The sequence below is a fragment of the Loxodonta africana genome, chromosome 1, assembly GCF_030014295.1.
Source record: "Loxodonta africana isolate mLoxAfr1 chromosome 1, mLoxAfr1.hap2, whole genome shotgun sequence".
Classification (NCBI taxonomy): Eukaryota; Metazoa; Chordata; class Mammalia; order Proboscidea; family Elephantidae; genus Loxodonta; species Loxodonta africana.
Genome location: NC_087342.1, coordinates 19,764,802 through 19,784,526, shown reverse-complemented (window position 1 = coordinate 19,784,526; position 19,725 = coordinate 19,764,802).

Below are 19,725 nucleotides of genomic sequence, written 5' to 3'. Positions count from 1 at the left end.
GGCACTTGTGTTATACATAACTATAGATATACATGTATAACACATGACTGTGTTACTTATGAAGGAGCCCTGTTGGCTCAGTGGGTAAAGTAATCAACTGCTAACCGAAAGGTTGGTGGTTTGAAACCACCAGTGGCTGAGCAGGAGAAAGATGTGGCAGTCTGCTTCCATAAAGATTTACAGCCTTGGAAACCCTATGGGGTCGCTATGAGTTGGAATTGACTCCATGGCAGTGGGTTTGGTTTGGTTTTTGGTGTTACATATAACATGAAGGGCAGGACCCGTGCCTGAGTACCCCCCAGGTTCCTTGCATATATAGAGTGAGAGATTGAAGTGGGTGCCTGGTGGAATGATGCTAGTTATGGCCGTGGGGGAGCTGGGCTAGAGGACTCTGGCAGGTATAAGAGTCTGTGGTCATGTGCTCTGGGCCTGGGCAGTCCCCAGTGTACAGTCTGTGGACCAAACCAAAAAAACCAAACCCATTGCTGTCGAGTCAATTCCGACTCATAGTGACACTATAGGACAGAGTAGAACTGCCCCATAGAGTTTCCAAGGAGCGCCTGGTAGATTTGAACTGCCGACCTTTTGTTTAGCAGCTGCAGTCTTAACCACTACACCACCAGGATTTCCAGTCTGTGGACAGCAAGTCTTAAAGGCTGGAGGAGTGGGCAGGTGCCACCAACCTCTCCAGGGATTTTGGTCATGTCTTCCCCTCAGGGTTCTGCAAAGCCAAGGGGAAGGGTCCAAGTCATCATTCCAGTGACTGTGTTCTTTAAATAATGAGCAAAATAAAAGTCAACCACAAGGAGTAACCCTCTGACTAACAAGAAACTGTGGTAGACTAATGGTCCTTCAAAGACGTCTGCACCCTAACCCCTGGAACCTGTAAATGTGTTACTGGACGTGGCAGAAGAGACTTTAAACATGTGATTAAGTTAGGAATCTTGCGATTATCTGGGTGGGCCCAATGTAATCAAAAGGGTTCTTATAAAAGAGAGACAGAAAGATCAGAGTCAGAGAGAGAAGATGCAAGAGAGAGCAGAGATAGAGAGAGATTTGAAGATGCTGCATGGCTGGCTTTGAAGATGGAGGAAGGGGCCACAAGCCAAGGAGTACCAGCTGCCTCTAGAATCCAGAAAAGGCAAGGAAATGGATTTTCCCCTGGCGCCTCCAGAAGGAGCCAGCCCTGCTGACACCTTAATTTTAGTTCAGTGAGACCCATGTTGGGTTTCTGACCTCCAGAACTGTAAGATAATAAATTCGTGTTGTTTAAACCACTGAGTCTGTGGTAATTTGTTACAGAAGCTGTAGGAAACCAATAGAGAAATAAGTCAAAATGATCGTTTTCCTTCTTGTGTCTTAAATGAATCACTTTCCACATGAGGGGAGCTACTCAGAGAACTTGAACACAGATGGGGTGCGGGGCCTCTGGCCCACCCCTCAGTCTATCCCTGCCCCTCCCAAACCTTAAAAATCTATGTTCTGACTCATGGCAACCCCATATACAACAGAACAAAATGGTGCCCAGTCCTGTACCATCTTCACCATTGTTGGTATGCTCAAGTCCATTGTTGCCACCACTGTGTATTGCTCAAGTCCATTGTTGCCACCACTGTGTATTTTGTGTGTCTTCCAAACTAGGGCGCTCATCTTCCAGTGCTATACCAGACGGTATTCTGTTGCTGTCGATGAGGTTTTTATTGGTGGATTTTCAGAAGTAGATCACCTGGTCTTTTCTCCTAGTATGTCTTAGTCTGAAAGCTCTGCTGAAACCTGTCCACTATGGGTGGCTCTGCTAGTATTTCAAATATCAGTGGCACGGCTTCCAGCATCATAGCAACAAGCAAGCCACCACAGTATGACAAGCTGACAGATGGGTGGTGGTTAAAAAACTATACTGAGGGAGATGGGCAGTCCAATTTAGCTATGTCGGAATTATACAGTTTAAGCCAACATCTTTAATTCTATTATATTAATGTACCTAGAATAACTTTAATCCTATTTTATTTTCCATTGTCATCAGTATTCAGTTAAGCACTCCTTTCTTCTTAAAATAGTTTCTTGTCTTGGCTCCTGGGGCCCACTCAGTCTTCTTGTTCCTTCCTCCCTCAGCCTCTTTTGCCAACTGTTCCTCCTTCTCAGCTCAAACCAAAGCCAAACCAAACCCTTTGCTGTCAAGTCGATTTTGACTCATCACGACCCTATAGGACAGAGTAGAATTGCCCCATAGCATTTCCAAGGAGCACCTGGCGGATTGGAACTGATGACCTTTTGGCTTGCAGCCCAGTGCTTAACCACTGTGCCACCAGGGCTCCCTTCTCAGCTCAGCATGTAAATACCAGAGTGTCCAGGGCTTGATCATAGGCCCTCTTCCTGCCACTTACACTCTTCATAAGGATTTCAACCAGTCTTGAGACATCAAATCTGACTGCCAGTCATTTATTTTTGTCAAAGCATTGATGCAAATAGTTTTTGTTTTTTAAGTCAAACAGTGCTAAGAAGCTTATTAAAAAAAAAAAACAAAAACCAGGGGACCATCTCTACCTCACCCGTCACCCCCAACTTCCTCAGAAGCCATCTCTTTCCATTCATTTCGTTTTCTTGCGGTATTTACCTATATATTTCTAAACAATATGCGTATCTCACTGGCTTGTGTGTGTGTGTGTGTGAAAATATGCATGACAAAGCAATCCATTCAACAGTTTTGACATGTGCAGTTCAATGACAAAGGTGACATACTTCACGTGTGGTCACCATTCTCACTACCTCTACGAATTATTGTTTCGCCATTGTTAACTTAGGCTCTCTGCCCCTTAAAGTTCTCATCTCTGCTTTAGGGTTACTGTTGTCAATTTGATCTCACATAGAGAATTGTTCAAGAGTGCAATGCTCAAGGCAATGTTCTTTATTAATTGAGCTAAATTATTACTCAGTTTAAAAATGACTTCATGGGATAGTTTTGACTCAAGCTTTAGATATTGTTTCCAGGCAATAGATTCGGAGATTCACCCAGTCTCAAAGGATCCAGTAAGTCTGGTTTCAGTGAGAATTTTAAGTTCTGTTCCACATATTTCATCCTTTTGGTCAGGATCCATCTATTGTGTCCTTGATCAAAACGTTCAGTAATGGTGGCCAGGCAGCATTCATTTCTTCTGGTCACATGGAAAAGGAGACAATACTTCATGGAGGCAACTAGACCTGCAGTCTATTTCCTTCTCTGATTCCTGGATCTTGTTCTTCCTCTGTTGCTCCAGGCAAATAGAGACCACTTGTATCTTGGGTGGCCGCTCACAGCTTGCTAGCTTTTGATTGGCCAATTTTCTATATTACCTGTTAACATCTTATTATAGTAAATGATGTTTTAAGATATTTTATACATTCCTTTCCCTTCCTCCTTACACTTTAAGTTAAAAAAAATTGTTTTAAGTATTTTATTAATATAATCGTTGTTGTTGCCATCAAATTGATTCTGACTCATGGTGACCCTCTGTGTATGGAGTAGAACTGCTCCATAGGGACCAGTTCAGAAGCAGATCGCCAGGCCTTACTTCCAAGGTGCCCCTGGGTGGGTTTAAACAGCCAACCTTTCAGTTAGTAGTTCAGTACTTAACCATTTGCACCACCTAGAGACTCCTATTAATATGGTTATGTTAGTTCAATATTATTCACGGACGGGCCAAGTAAATGCATTTCCTTTCTTTAAAACATTTTTTCTGAAGTTATTAATTTTCATTTGCTTACTTTTCTTTGACTATCTCCCTAGGTCTTCCTATACCCACTAAGGCTTATCAATATGACTTTTCACATGGTGAAATACATCACTAACTTCATCCATTCCATTTTTTCTCCAGACCCCTCCAACCTCCTACTCCAAGTTATGCTGCTGTTCTCTAGGCCTGCTGTGCAGCTGAGCATTGCCTTCAATTCTCTGCTAGACTGGATCCTGGCTTCCAGGATCCTGTACATTCTTCTTTCTTGGTTCACTCCTTCATTGTGCTAGAGCTATTCCCCCCAGAAGCTTGCTGAAAATCGATGCATGAGAGGCAAATATTCCAAGATTCTGCATGTCTGAAAAAGCCTTTATTCTATCTTTGACTGGAAGGTTGTAGGATCTTCTCTTTATTTCTGATATTCTTAAACTTCACACTGATTGCATCGTGTAGGTCTTTTTACCTTCATTGGGTTAAGTATTTATGTCCTCCAGTTCTGGGAGCTTTTCTTATTTCTTTGGTAATATCCTCCCACTACTTCCTCTGGTCTCTTTCTAGGCCTCCAATTGGGTAGATGTTGAACCTTCTGAACTGAACCTCTAATTTTTTTAATCTTTTCTTTCCTATTTTCCACCTTTGTCTTCCCCCGCCCCCCTACTTTCTGGGAGATTTCCCCAAATTTTATTATCCAACCCTGTTATTGAATTTTTAATTTTAGCCATCATTTCTAATTCCCAGGAACATTTTATTATTGCTGCCTGTTCGTTTTTATATAGCTCCTATTTGTGTTGCATGAATGCGCTATCTTCTCATTTTTTGAGGATATTACAATTTATTTTGACATTTTCTTTGTCTCTCTGTATTCTATCTGCTTCCTCTGCATGCCTTTTTCTCTGATTGTTGTTTTGATCTCTGTCTTGCCTGTTGGAGGCCTTCCTCAAATACATGATAAACTTTGGCTGGACCTTTGTGTTCAGATGCTAACAGGGCATTCTGGGTGCAAGGGTGGGATTTGGGGAGCAGTGGGCTTCCCTGTAGGGCGACCAGGTAGTCAGTTAGTAGTTTCACATAAAAACTCACCCATTGCTGTCAAGTCAGTTCAAACACATAGCAACCCTATAGGACAAAGTAGAACTGCCCCATAGGGCTCCCAAGGACCGCCTGGTGAATTCAAACTGCTACCTTTTCGGTTAGCAGCCGAACTAGGGTGAATCAACTTGACCACAACACATCCATATGGGACTCTCAAATGTCAGTAGCTGCAGGTGTTTTCTTGGCAATTAAGTTTCTCCAGAGAATAGGAGGCTGCTTCTCCAATTGCCTGCCCAAGGATAGAAGCCTGGTGGCTGAGTTCTGCAGCCGGACAGGGAAAGGGGCTGAGACAGGCCCCACTTTTCAGTGTGAGGACTTACACTTAGTCTGTTGATTTTAGTCAGGGTGTCACCACTATCCTCCTCACTTTGGAGCATTTTATCCAGGGGATAAACGCCCAGTCTCCTGCAGGATCAGGGAAGGGACATTCACTGGTGAAGACCTGGCTAGGGATTCTTCTTCTTATACAGGTTTTCAAAAACCCCTCCCTGCTTTCATCTCCCATCTCCCTGTCTTCACTCCCACCTTTCATACCTGGTGCCTCCCATACCTGTTCCAGACAAGGGTTCTGCAAGGTAAGCCAGCTTCCTACCTGTCTGTGCCATCTGCCCTTGCAGGCACTTAGGTTGGGGCATTCTTCCCTGCTAAATCACTTATCAGTCCTCTGTCTGCTTCCTATCTTCATATATTGTGGTTTTGGGTTACAGGCATATCCTGGTTTCATCAGATTTAGAGTTTTATTTTAGGTTTTTGTTGTCCTTTGTGTTTGGAGATAATTTGCAAGAGGAGAAAGGGAGGTGATATGTATTCACTTAACTATTTTGAAACCATAAGTCTTGACTCCCAGCTATATATGCCATAACTGACCTCTCCCTTAAATTCCAACAGCCTATTGGTTGTCTAATAAACTAAAGAAACAAGCCCATTGCCATTGAGTCAATTCCGACTCCTAGTGACCCTATAGGACAGAGTAGAACCACTGCACAGGGTTTCCAAGGCTGTAATCTTTACAGAAGCAGACTGCCACAACTTTCCCCCATGGAGCAGATGATGGGTTCAAAGTGCTGACTTTTGGTTAGCAGCCGAGTGCTTAACCACTGTGTCACCAGGGCTCCACAGTTGTCCAGTAAATATCTCAAATTTCTCAGCAAAAGAACACTAGATTTCTTTCCATTTTCCAAAATTTACTTCTCCCCAACTCTTCTCTTTCAATAAACGCATCTATCAAATTACTCAAGCTAAGCCCAAAACAAGAAATCCTTGGTCCCCTGCTTCACTTCAAACCTGACGACAGTCCTGTTTGCCAGCAACGTCTGGTTGCTCTACCTTCAAAATATGTCCTGCTTTTCCACTTCTCTCTCTCCACCTCAATCAGTCACCAGCCCAGCCATTCTCACTTTCAGCCTGAACCACTTTATCACCTCCTAACTGGTCTCTTGCCCACCGACAATCTACTCACTACACGATGACCAGATTATGTCACCTCCCTGCTTTAAATTCCCCAGTATCTTCCTTTCACACTTAGGATACAACCCCAGCTCCTTCTCCTCGCTGATGATGCCCTCCATGATCTGACACCTCCCTGCCTCTGCCCTTGTCTCCTGCCCTTTGCCTGCCTCTCTATGCCTTGGCCACACTGGCCTTCTGAAATTTCCCCCAACAGTCCAGCTTTTTATTTCCTTGGTGCTTTTGCTGTTGTTGTTCCCCCTACCTCTCTGCTTGGAATCTTTTCCCCCCAAACTTCACATGGCTGCTTTCTTCTTGCTTTTAAATTCTTGATTCAGATATCACCTTCTTAGAAAGGACTTCCCTGACCAATGATTCCAAAGTAGTTCCCTACCCCATTTTACTTGGATCCACAATCAACACCCATGGAAGTAGCAGTCGAGAAATCAAGAGATGTATTGCATTGGGAAAATCTGCTGCAAAAATTCTCTTTAAAGTGTTAAAAAGCAAAGATGTCACTTTAAGGATTAAGGTGCACCTGACCCAAGCCATGGTATTTTTAATTGCCTCTTAGCATGTGTATGAAAGCTGGGCAATGAATAAGGAAGACCGAAGAAGAATTGATGCCTTTGAATTATGGTGTTGGCAAAGAATACTGAATATACCATGGACTGTCAGAAGAACGAACAAGTCTGTCTTGGAAGAAGTACAGCCAGAGTGCTCCTTGGAAGCAAGGACAGCGAGACTTCGTCTCCATACTTTGGACATGTTATCAGAAGGGACCAGTCCCTGGAAAAGGACATCAAGCTTGGTAAAGAAGAGGGTCAGCAAAAAATAGGAAGACCCTCAACAAGTGGCTGCAACAATGGGCTTAAACATAACAATGATTGTGAGAATGGCGAAGGACCGGGCAGAGTTTTGTTCTGTAATATGCAGGGTCACTATGAGTCGGAACCGACTCGACAGCACCTAACAACGCCCCAGTGAAATCAGTTCCATCAAGTCAACCCCAATTCATGGCGCCCTCATGTGTATCAGAGTAGAATTGTGTTCTACAGGTTTTCAAAGGCTGATTTTTCAGTAGATCACGAGGCCTTTCTTCCAAGGAGCCTCTGGGTGGACTCAAACCTTTCAGTTAGCAGCCGAGCTCATTACCCTTTAGCAGCACCCAGGGACTTCCCATCCTAGTTACTGTTTGTCAAATCACTCTTTATGCCACTCATCATTATCTAAAATGTTCTTGTAGCGAGATCAATGGAAACAGAACAACCAGAACAGAAATAATGAGAATGCTGACACATCGTAAAAACTGTAACCAATGGCATGCAACAATTTGTATAAAAATTGTTAAATGGGAACCTAATTTGCTGTGTAAATTTTCATCTAAAACACAATAAAATATTTTAAAAAACAAAATAAAATGATCATGCAACTTGTTTGTTTACTTCTTCATTTACTTCCCATTAGAAGGTGACCCCCATGAGGGCAGGGACCATGCCTGTCTTGATCACTGCTGATTCTCTAGTGCCTAGAGCAGTGTTTGATACATAGTAAGATCCCAGTAAGAATCTGAAAGACAGAATAGCTGGGAACCAAAAATCCATTGCTGTGGTACCAGTACTACCATGTACAAACTAGACAAGCTTGTGTAAATAGCTTCAATTCTCTCAGCCTCAGTTTACCCTTTGTTTACAATGGGTATAATAGCCCTTTTCCTTTTTACCTGAAGGGGGCTGCTGGGAGGCTTAAATAAGGTTGTGAGTGTGAAGACCCTTCATAAGTGTTTGCAAGGAAGTGTGACACCCTGTAAACATATACACCAAATCAAACCCATTGCCACCGAGTCGATTCTGACTCATAGCAACCCTACAGGATAGAGTAGAACTGTCCCATAGGGTTTCCAAGGAGCAGCTGGTGGATTCCAACTGCTGACCTTTTGGTTAGCAGCCATAGATAGCTCTTGAGCACTGCACCACCAGGGCTCTATAAACACATACAGACCAGGGGAATTTCTCCCATCTTCTCTACTTTCCCACCACCCCCACTTACCCTAAGAGGAACTGGAAGTGAAAGGAGGATCATGAAGGAGTGAGGGCAACTGGGCTTAGAAACCTTGTTTCAGAGTAAAAGGCCCCACTGATATTTGTATGGTAAAAAGGAGGTGCCTAGTACCTCCGAAGCAGTTAATCACCTCAAAACTGAGGCCTACAGGGCTCCTGCATTGGCTCTGGCTGAGCACTGAGGTTGCCCAGGCTCTACAAGATGAGCCCAGAGAAGGCTATGCCAACATGGCGCCAAACGCGACCAAGGACTTCACTCTTTACACTCCCTCGATTTACAGCCCAGAGCTTCTATGGTGTTTATTGATGTATCGATGGCATCATTGTTTTTTTGGTTTTTATTTTTAAGGGAAAGGAATCACAGCACATGCTGGCACTGGTAAATGATGTCGCTGGTCAGGTTGGGTCAGGATGGCTCCTTCTCCATTTTGCTAAGGTCATAAATCTTATTCCCTTTTTAAAATGTCAGCTGTAATGAAAAACAGGATATTGTGTTTCGCTTTCTGAGGCTCTTTTTATTAATCCCCCTCCTTTCTCAGGGAGTGTGTGGTTCCATCTGGGAACTGACCAGCATACAGATCAAACCACCTGGGCGGACCCTGAAACAATGGGTGTCTCCACCAAGCCATTTTGTGCCACCTTTCAGGGAAAGTCCAACATGACGCCCCTTTCCGAAGCCACCTCCCTGCCTCCGTGTCTCCAGTCAGCACTGGGATCAGTGTGGCTGTGGTGACCATCTTCTTCAGTGCTTTCTTCCAGAGAACTAAGATTACAAAGTGAAAAAGGGGAGAAGGGAGAATGATGAGAACATGCAGAGAACTTTCATAAGATTCAGTCCTACATTATTTTGAGAGGACTCCCACCTCGCAGAAATAGGTAGAACTTTTAGATTGGGGACCTGAAAATGCTCTGGAGTAGAAAATAAATGTTTCCCAATGGGGTCAGCTGTGGGGAAGGGCAGGAAAATGGACTTGGAAATCCAGAATCTCAGGGTGAACACACCTGAGACAGCATGATGACAGCATACAAACTCCTATCTGTTGCCTGACTTTCATATTGTTGACCTGTCACAAGAGGTCGTGCAGCCTCTGCTGGCATGCCCCAGTGATGTGGAGCTCAGCACCTCCTCCCTAGGCATCTCTAGCCACCTTTGGACAGTTCTGAGTGATCGGAAATTCTGTGTCCTGGGGTAGGGCATCAGGAACCCTCCTTTCCCTCTCTATCAGTTACTTCGGAACCATCCAACTGGGTCCCGCTGAGCAGGGAAAATAGAACGTTTGAGAACATCCTTCGATCAGACACTGGGATTTTTATGGGGAAAACCATTGCCACAGGGATTGCCAACTCCCAGGAGTGTATTAAGCTAGATGAGAGGCCAAATGTGAACACACTCATTATATGGAGACAGCAAGGGAGACTTCTTGACATGGGTGTTTACTTCTGGACCTCCACCCATCTTTCTCCAAATCTGCCCTAAAGATAAAAACCAAAAACAAAAAAAAACAGTCGTCATCAAGTTGACTCTGACTCATGGCAACCGCATGTGTACAGAGTGGGGTGCTGCTTCCCATTTCCCTGGGTGCTGCGAAGAGGCCAGAGCTTGTGAAGAAGAGCGACAGCAGTTCTCAGCTGGCGTTCACATCCATACCACCTAACCAAGGGCAGTACTTGTGAATTTGGGGCCCATTAGTCCCACTCTCCACCACTCAAGAAAATAAATTTAGCAGGCACCTAAGGGAGAGAGATATAGATTCTTACCAAAAGGGTCCTGGACTTCTGATTCCCTCTGTAGGCCATGTGCATGCCAGGGATGGATCCTACTAGTTAGAGGTTGCAGAAACCATAGGATTCTCAAGGCTGCGACCGTTCAGAAGTAAATCAACAGTGCTTTCTTCCAAGGTACTTCTGGATGGGCTCAAACCACCAACCTTCTGGTTAGCAGTCGAGTACTTAACTGTTTGTGCCATATGCCCTCCCAATCACATAGGGCTCTCCCATCCTCTTCTCCCTTGGTTCTCAGAGGGATTCTGTGAGATGGGCAACTCTGGAACTGTCCCCACTCCCCTCTCTTGCTCTCCAAATCCACTGGTGCCATTTTTCTTCTCTACTGATGGTATGGGCACGGTTCTCACTTATTCATACAAAGAACAAGGGTTCAACGAGTGCCCACAATCTGCCAGGCACTGTGTCAGGGGCTGAGAGCACAAAAATCCCAGAGTTCCTGCCCTCAAGGCGTACAGAGACTAGAGGCAGTCAGAGGACTGAAGAGAAGTAAGATTACAGTGGTATCTGTACAACCATAGGTGTAACCCACCCAAATCCCTGGGTCCCCTGTGGCCCAGTCTCAGCTCATTGTGGTATTCAAAGACATTTAGTCCAGCAGTCAAAATTAAATATAAGAGTAAGATCAAGCTGTATTTGTGTTTCTCGAAAAGGAGTAAAGGGGATCACATTCATAAGCTCCTGCCCCAACTGTCTCCATCTCTAATCCTTTTCTCAAAACTTCTCTCACGCCTTTGCTTGTGCTCTGCAGCCTCTCTGCTCTCGATCCCTCTCTCTCAGCTCTGCCTAAAATAGGCCCTGACACTCTGCCCAAATTGCATCTTCTCTTTCCTTTTCTCCTATGCTCCAAGCTCCACAGCCTCCTGCCAAGAGGGCCCCTGGACTCCTGCTTCTCTCTGCTGTGCCCACGCCAGGGGCTATAGGATCCTGCTAGTTAGAGGTTCATTCTGAAAGCTCCAGGCCCCTACTTTCCTGAGCTCTCCTCAGGATATATAGGTCATTGCTCGGTATGACTGATCACTCTGACAAGAAATCCTTGACAAACAAAATTCTTCATTAGGTTACAGAGGAATACACAAGGTACGGTGACAGAAGAGAGATATTTAGCCCCAATCGGAGGTTCAGTGAAGGCTTCCCTCTCCCTGAGCTGAGTCGTCATGGAGGAGCAGGCATTGGCAAAGGAGAAAGGGAGTGTGGAGCAGAAATTGTGCTCCAGACAGAGCTGAGCAGAGCAGCTTGTGTGAAGGCCAGAGGCATGAGACTGGGCCCCTTTTCTCCTTAACCCTTACAGGCCATTGAGTAGAAAAACTGTCAAAGCCAGCTTATCCTGTGAAGGCTTGGGCAGCCCAGACCTGAGTCAGGCGAGTGCTTTCTGCACTTCAACGACTCTGCCTTTCTTGTCTTTTGGTACCAAGTGACTCCAATCGAAGGCTTCAAACTCCTCTGGCAGATGTAAAGGCTGCAGCTCATGGCCCAGAAGCTCCAGCCTGAGAAGATCAAGGGCATCCCAGCCCTCATCTTGTCTCAACCAGACTAAGCCCAGGAGGTCCCCCCTTTCCCGTGTCAGAGTCCCCAGAACATGGGGATGCCAACTTTGCCTTGACATTTTTAATTTCTACCCAGGCCTTGAATTTTAGGATCTTGTCCAACTCCTATCTGTTACAATGGAGGACACTGGGGTCCAGTGGTGGAAGTCACTTGCTCTGAACCCACACAGCAAGTCAGTGGCAGGGCAAGGAGGAGGTTCTAAGTGGCCTGGGTCCCACCCAGCCCTAAATATAGGACAGTAGCTAGCTCATAGTTATCCATGGAGCACGGGGAATTTCTTCATTCCCAGTAAATCATCACTCCCTGTATTTATCTGAGTAATGGCCATCATTAGTTGAGAAGCTAGTATATGCCAGCTGGTTTAGTCCTCACAACATCCGGCAGATGGGTATAATCAGGAAGCTCAGAGAGGTCACGTATGTTGTCAAGTCCTCACAGCCACGTTCCTTATTACCAGGGGCATGTGTCTCAAACCCAGGATCCAAGGCCCCTCTAGGTATAGCCATGGCCCCTCTCAGAACACTACCCAGAGCGGTGAGATCACCTCACCGGTCAGGAAGTTCTGTTGGGGTGGGGACTAACCACTTCCTTCACCAGCGTAACCCCATCCTCCCACCCATGGCAGGGGCTGTTAAATACCTACGATACTCACAAATGAACAAAGTGTTAGAGCTGGGGCTGAACTTGGGTCCCCCTCCTCCAAACCCCATGTTTTTCCATGAAACCGTTTTGTCTTTCCCCCCCAAATTAAGACACTTCACTAGGCTTGACTACTGCTTTCTACAGTAAGCAGTCGTCAACCCTAGTGAAGTGCCTTAATTTGGGTTCTCTAGAAAAGCAAAACCAGTGAGACATTGTCTTAGGCTGGGTTCTCTAGAGAAGCAAAACTAGTGAAGCATCTGTATATATATAGAGAGAGAGATTTATATCAAGGAAATAGCTCACACAGTTGTAGAGGCTGTAAAGTCCCAAGTCTGTGGGTCAGGCTGGAAGCTTCTGATTCCCATAGCTGCAGGGGCTGATGAACACAAGATCAGCAGGTCAGACAACAAGCCTCTTACACACAGGCTGCAGAGACTGATGAATCCCCAGATTGGCAGGTAAGATGCTAGCTCAAGTCCCCAAACCAGAGGTCAGATGAACAGAAGCCAGCTGCGGGATCCAGTGCGAGCAAAAGCCCACAAGCCTTGCCAAAAAATCCACCTATGTTGGATGCAGGTCACACCCCTAAGGAAACTCCCTTTCAACTGATTGGCTCCTCACAGCAGATCCCATCATGGAGGTGACCATATTATATCAGAACTCATTGTGGAAGTGATTACATCGTTATACGACTGCCAAACCACTGAGAATCATGGCCCAGTCAAGCTGACATACAACCTTAATGATCACACACATATAAATACACATAATAATATATATATATCATTTTGTCTCACTGGTTTTAGGAGCCCTGACATTGCAGTGGTTAAGCACTCAGCTACTAACCAAAAGGTCTGCAATTTGAACCTACCAGCTGCTCCTCAGGAGAAAGATGTGGCAGTCTGCTTCTATAACGATTACTGCCTTAGGAACCCTATGGGGTGGCTCTGCTCTGTCCTATAGGATTGCTGTGAGTCGGAACTGACTTGATGGCAACAGTATATATATATATATATATATAACGATTGTGAGAATGACACAGGACCAGGCAGTGTTTTGTTCTGTTATACACAGGATTGCTATGAGTTGGAACTGACTTGATGGGACCTAACAACAACAACATATATACATGGGTAGAGAGAGAGAGATTTACTTCAAGGGATTGGTTAATGAAATTGTGTGGCTGGCAGGTCCAAAATCCATAAGTCAGGCAGCAGGCCAGAGGCTTGTATAGGCTTACGTCCCAAGAGTCATAAGCCAGGCAACAAGAAGCGTACGGGGTCAAAAGAGAGAGAGAGAGAGAGAGCTCTGCCAGAATATTCCATTTATATTCTGGAGGCTGACCACATCCCCAAGGAAACTCCCCTCTCAACTAATTGGTTGACCATGTCAGATGACATCAAGGCAAGTGATCACATTACATTTACATTACATTACAGAACAAACAGTCCAGTATCCGGCCAAGCCATGGAGAATCATAGCCTAGCAAGTTGACATATAAAGTTAACCATCGCATGGAGCTCACATCTTTGACATCAGTCCAGGCAAGGGCAGATGTCTCCTTCGGCTTGGTGGGGCTCTTAACTTTTGAGGAATAACCCACCTGTCTGCCCGAAGAGCTGCTGCCAAGGTGGCCAAGTGGTGCCCCACTGCCTGTCAGGGTAGCCTGGGCCATTTAGCATCTTGGAAACCATAGAGGCAGGTGGCTTGCCCTGCTCCTGCAGGGGTCCAGCTCCAGAGGGAAGCTGCGGAGCCTTGTTCCCTGCAAACAGCAGATGACCTTCCACAGTGTTGTGTTGGGACTGGCCTGGCACCATGTGGCATGCTGAGCTGTAACAGCTGGGGTAGTGTCACCATGGAGGGGTAGCAGACCTGCTCAGGGGGCCAGCAGCTCCGCTCCCCCCTCAAGGAAATGTGCTTAGAATCTTTGGAGAGAGCATAGCTGAAGCAAGAAATGAACAGAGCTGAAGGACTTTGGGGAAATCAGGCTTTAAAGAAAAAACACAGTGATTCCAAGGAAAGCCCAGGAAGAAGACACAGGAAAAGGCTGTGGGCTCCTGTAGCAGACACTGTGGTCAGACTTCCCTTCAGGACAGGGGCCTCATTATCCCAGCTGGCAGGAATTTGGCCACTGTGGCTCAGAACTGAGTCCCTCCTCAGGAGTTGCCCTGGCTGAAAGAAGCTGCCTCACCCAAGGTTATGGCCTCTCTCCAGGGGCACCCTGTGCCCAGTGACTGGACAGATAAGGGTTAAAAGCCCTGTTCCTGTGCTTCAACTCAGGACTTCTCTGCAGGACCATCCACCCCTGCTCAGGAGCTCTGTGCAGGGCTGGCTGAGGCTACATTTCGATCCACCTCATTCAAGTTCTCCCTGCCCAGACCTGCTCCCCGCCCGCTCCCACAAGTATCGATCCCTAGAACATTTCCCAGGAAACCTACTGCTCATAAATCTCCATCCCAAAGTCTGCTTCCCAGGAACAGCAGAAACTCAGCAGAGAGAGACGGGAGTCGGGTGGGATTGTAGCACCCAGTGGTCGGAGAGCTGGGGAGAGACCTGCAGGGAGCCCCTGCTGGGGAGTTTCAAAGCCTGTGGGATTCTGGAGAAGGAGGCTAGGCCCGGGAAGGGCAGAGGGAGGGAGAAAACCCAGAAAACCAAACCCACTGCCTTCAAGTCGATTCCAACTCATAGCAACCCTAAAGGACAGAGTAGAACTGCCCCATAGAGTTTCCAGGGAGGGCCTGGCGGATTCGAACTGCCGACCTTTTGGTTAGCAGCTGTAGCACTTAACTACTACATCACCAGGGTTTCCGGAGGGAGGGAGAGGCACGGAAAATGGGAGGGCTGGAGGGGAGGAGTTGTCATCGCTTCCTGGATTAGAGATAAGGTTCATTTTCCTGAAAGGTGGGACAGGAAGAGATGGACTCAAGTTTACCACAAAGCTGCCTGCCTGTGACCATGACAAGTACTTACATTTTTTCAAAGCGTGTGTTCACTTAGCCTTAGATCATGGACATTCCTGCTACTTTCTGGCTGAGGCTATTGCTTGAACGTTAGATTGCCTACATCCCTGACAGGTCACCTTTCGAGCTCAGAAAAACTGTAAATGCCAAGCCGAAACGGAGTCCACGTGTTCTTTATTCCGGTGCTTTGGAAAGTGCCCGTGTCTGCTGGATGTCATCAAGCCTCTTGGCCTTTGTCTGAGGGGTAGGAGAAGAGGCTGTCTGGAAAGAGGCCAGGGGCATCCTAGTAGACACAGGGCCAGGTTCTATCCATGAGGTGGCCAAGTGAGGGGGTGAATAGCCCGGACAAGCTCCTGGGCTAGACTTTTTGCAGTGGTCTGGGGGGGGCCTTGGGCACCCACCCCAATGTCCCATGTGGCACTGGGGACGGGCTGGAGTGTGAGGGAGCGAGGGTGTGTGGGTCCTGGGAGGGTGGCAAGGCTAGGAGCCAGCTGAAGTCTCCCCATTTTACAGAAGTGTGACCCACTTCCAAGGTCATGCAATGAGGCCAGGAGCAGACCCAGGTCTCCGCCTTCCCAATCTGGTCTCCCTCCACTCACAGAGTGGCAACTCTAAGGCTTTGGAGGACACCAGTGTGGTCACGGACCCACGCGTATGTAGGTCCACACGAGACACGTGAACATGAGCAACGTCAGGTGGGGAAACTGAAGACTCCACCGCGACAGTGGGGCAGGACAGCCACACTGGAGAGCTGCTGGCTGCACTTAGTCAAAACATTTTAATGAATTATTAATTTAACTTTAAACTATTTAAATTTGATTTTTTAAAAATTACCTTAGATCTAACAGTTTTATCCCTGGTTAGACAATCCGAAGAAATTCTCACACGGGTCCCTGAGGGATGGTACAAGGATACCCAATGGGGGTCATTTTGGGGCTAGGAGGGTGCTGGAGGCCTCGGGTGTCTCACTGGGTATGGGCAGTTGGAATGGGGTAGACGCACACCTTAAATACCACACAGCAGTCAGGCATGGATGGATCTTCAAACACAGAGGTAGATGAAACAGGAAGAGCAGGTGACTGTGACAGAACTCACCTAAATTAAAACACATATACATACAATAATACCATTTTGCAAGAACACAAAAAGATACACAGTAAGGATGTTAGAAAGGAGCCCTGGTGGCACAAGGGTTAAGCACTCCTCTGCTTACTGAAGGGTTGGTGGTTGGAACCCATCAATGGCTCCACGGGACGAGGACCTGGCAATCTGCTCCAGTAAAGATGACAGCCTAGAAAACCCTATGGGGGCAGTTCTGCTCTGTCACATGGGGTCACTATGAGTTGGAATTGACTCAATAGCACCCACAACAGCAAAGAGAAGCTCATGAGAATGACTGCCTGTTGGGGGATGGCAGGGGGGTGGGAGTGGGATACGGTGATAAGTAAACCAAGCCAAACCCACCACCATCAAGTCAATTCCAATTTACAGTGACCCTATTGGACAGAGTGGAACTGCCCCCTAAGGTTTCCAAGGCTGTAAACCTTTACGGAAGTACACTGCCACATTTTTCTCCTGTGGAGTGGCTGGTGAATTCAAACCGCCCACCTTCCAGTTAGCAGCTGAGTGCTTAACCATCGCACCACCAAAGCTCCTCCCATATGGTGATAAATATGTGAAACAAGGCAGGGCATTACAGGGAGCAATGATGGGAATAGGTCATGAATTGAGGAGGAGAACTGACTCAACCCTCTGTATCCGAAGTTGAGAAAAAATGGTGAGAATGAAATGGAAGGAAGAGGTGGGACGGAAGCCTTAGGGTCTCCTGGCTTCACCTACATCCCTAATTGAACAATAGACCAGCCCAAGTGCCCAGGCAGCACCCCCTCCCAGCTCTGCCCCCTCCCCCAACACACACCTGAGATACTTTCACAACACCTGTTGTGTGTCAGGGCTGAGCTGGCACTGGGGGAGGTACAGAGATGACACTCACAAAGTCCTGGCGCTCAGGAGCCCACAAGCCAGCTCAGAAGGCAAGACAAATGTGCACCTGCCTTGTTTCCAAAGGAGAAAGTCTCAGCTACTGTGGGGGAGGCTGGTGGTTGGGGACAAGGGCAGCCCTCACAGAAGGGCTGGGAAGGGCAGGTCAAGCAGGAGAACAAACTGTCCACAGACAAGTAGCTTTAACGAGGGTGGGCAGGCAGGAAGGAGCCAGAGAACGCCTAACTGGGAGTTCAGCTCTGCTGAGCAAGGCCAGTGGATGCTGGGTGAGGCCCTCCCCGCACCTCATTAATGCTGGAGAGGCAAGTTGGGAGAAGATTGTGAGGGTCTTGACACCAAACTAAGGGGTTTGGACTCCATCCTGATGACGGCAGGGAGTCATCAAATGGCTTTCAGCAGGGGAGGTGAGAGGGGAGACCAGAGGCTGGGGAGGTGATAGGAGAGACCACAGGTGGGAGATGTGAGGGGGAGACCAGAGGCAGGGGAGGTGAGAGGGAGACAAGAGGCAGGGAGGTGAGAGGGGAGACCAGAGGCTGGGGAGGTGAGAGGGGAGACCAGAGGCTGGGGAGGTGAGATGGGAGAAGCAGAGGTTGCGGGGGGGTGAGAGGGGAAACCAGAGGTGGGGGACCACCACAGTTCAGTAAGGCCTTCACAAAAATGGAGCACCTGCTTAATGGTCTGACTGAGACTAGAAGGACCCCGGTGGTCATGGCCCCCAGACCTTCTGTTGGCCCAGTACAGGAACCATTTGCGAAGCCAACTCTTCAGACATGGATTGGACTGGACAATGAGTTGGAGAGGGATGCTGATGAGGAGTGAGCTTCTTGGATCAGGTGGACACTTGAGACTATGTTGGCATCTCCTGCCTGGAGGGGAGATGAGAGGGTGGAGGGAGTTAGAAGCTGGTGAAATGGACACAAGAGGGGAGAGTGGAGGGAGAGAGCAGGCTGTCTCATTAGTAACTGGGAGTTGTAGAAAGGTGTGTATGGGTTTTTGTGTGAGAGACTGACTTGATTTGTAAACTTTCACTTAAAGCACAATAAAAATTACCAAAAAAAAAAATGGAGGGCCTGACCAGAGAGAAGGGGGTGGGCAGGTGCGAAGGGGTCTCAGGGAGACAGCACCCACAGGCCCTAGTAATGGAGTGTGTGCTGGGACGGGGGCCTGGAGATGAACCTGGGCTTTACGCTACACGTCTGGGTGCTGCCCAGAGCACAGGAGGAAGGAAGAAGGGTTGAGTTGGAACAGCTTTCTTTATCCACAGACATGCCCAGGTCCCTACTGTGGGCAAAGCCATGTCGGGAAGAATTTGGGGCCACTGGAGTCCCTGGATGGTGCAAGTAGTGAAGGCAGTCAACTGCTAACCAAGAAGTAGGAGGTTCGAGTCCACCCAGAGGCACCTCAGAAGAAAGACCCGGCAATCTGTTTCCAAAAAATCCACCACTGGAAACCCTGTGGAGCACAGTTCTCACCCTGACACATGGGTTGCCATGAGTCAGAATCAACTAAGTGGTAACTGGTTGGTTGGTTATTATTTGGCTCTGCACTGGGTCTGGGAGCACTCCCTGATCCCCACAACAGTAGGAGAGGTGCTCCAAGGCACCCAGGAAGTCTGAGGCAACAGCAGCTCTGTGCTCAAGTGGTCCTGCACAGGCTGCTTACCCTATCTCAGCAGCACAGGCCTGGGGGTCAGGGGCAGGGGACCCAGGTGAGGCCTGGACAAACCCCTACATAGTAGGGAAGGAGACACTGGAGAGAGGAGGGGCAGCTGGCCTTGGAGGTATGAACAGACCCCTCCAGCCCTGAGGCCACAGCAATCTATGGATTCAGGGAGGCTGCTGAGTATGTCTGCATGGGGCAGACACTTCTTATCACCCAGAAAGGGGGCACACACGGAGACACTCTGGGAGCTAAGTCAGTTAAAGAAGCTTTCACCCTAGAAGGCCTTTTGGTGGGCTACAAGCACCTCAGGCAGTGGCTGGGCAGTCTGCTCAATGTGCCCTGGCTGGGGACTGGCACCTCAGTACTTCCAAAGGTGAGACCTGTGAGGTGCGCGTGGGTCAGTCCACAAAGCAACTGTGCCCAGGGGGTGGGGGCAGGGTCCTTGGGAGCTGATCACATAAGTCAAAAGCTAAAACGAGATTTTGGCTGGCATAGTTATCAGTGGGTCATAACAGAGAGGCTGGGGCTTCTGGAAGGATTTTAAGGACTTCTCCATAGTTGATATGCACCTCTCACTCCGCCCTACAGATTGTGTGGGCAGGAAAGGAAGGATGAGAGGGGTGTACTAACAGTAAATTTTGAGTGAGTTTCAGTTCGAATGATCATACATTCCAAGGTGAGGTCTTGAGGTTTTCCCATTTGATTTAGACTCCCTGCCACGTGTACACGGGAACCCAGGTGGAGGCATAGAAACACCTGTTAACCCCAATCAGCGATCGAGTCCAGCCTCCTACCCCTTTGTTTGTACAGATGAAGGAACTG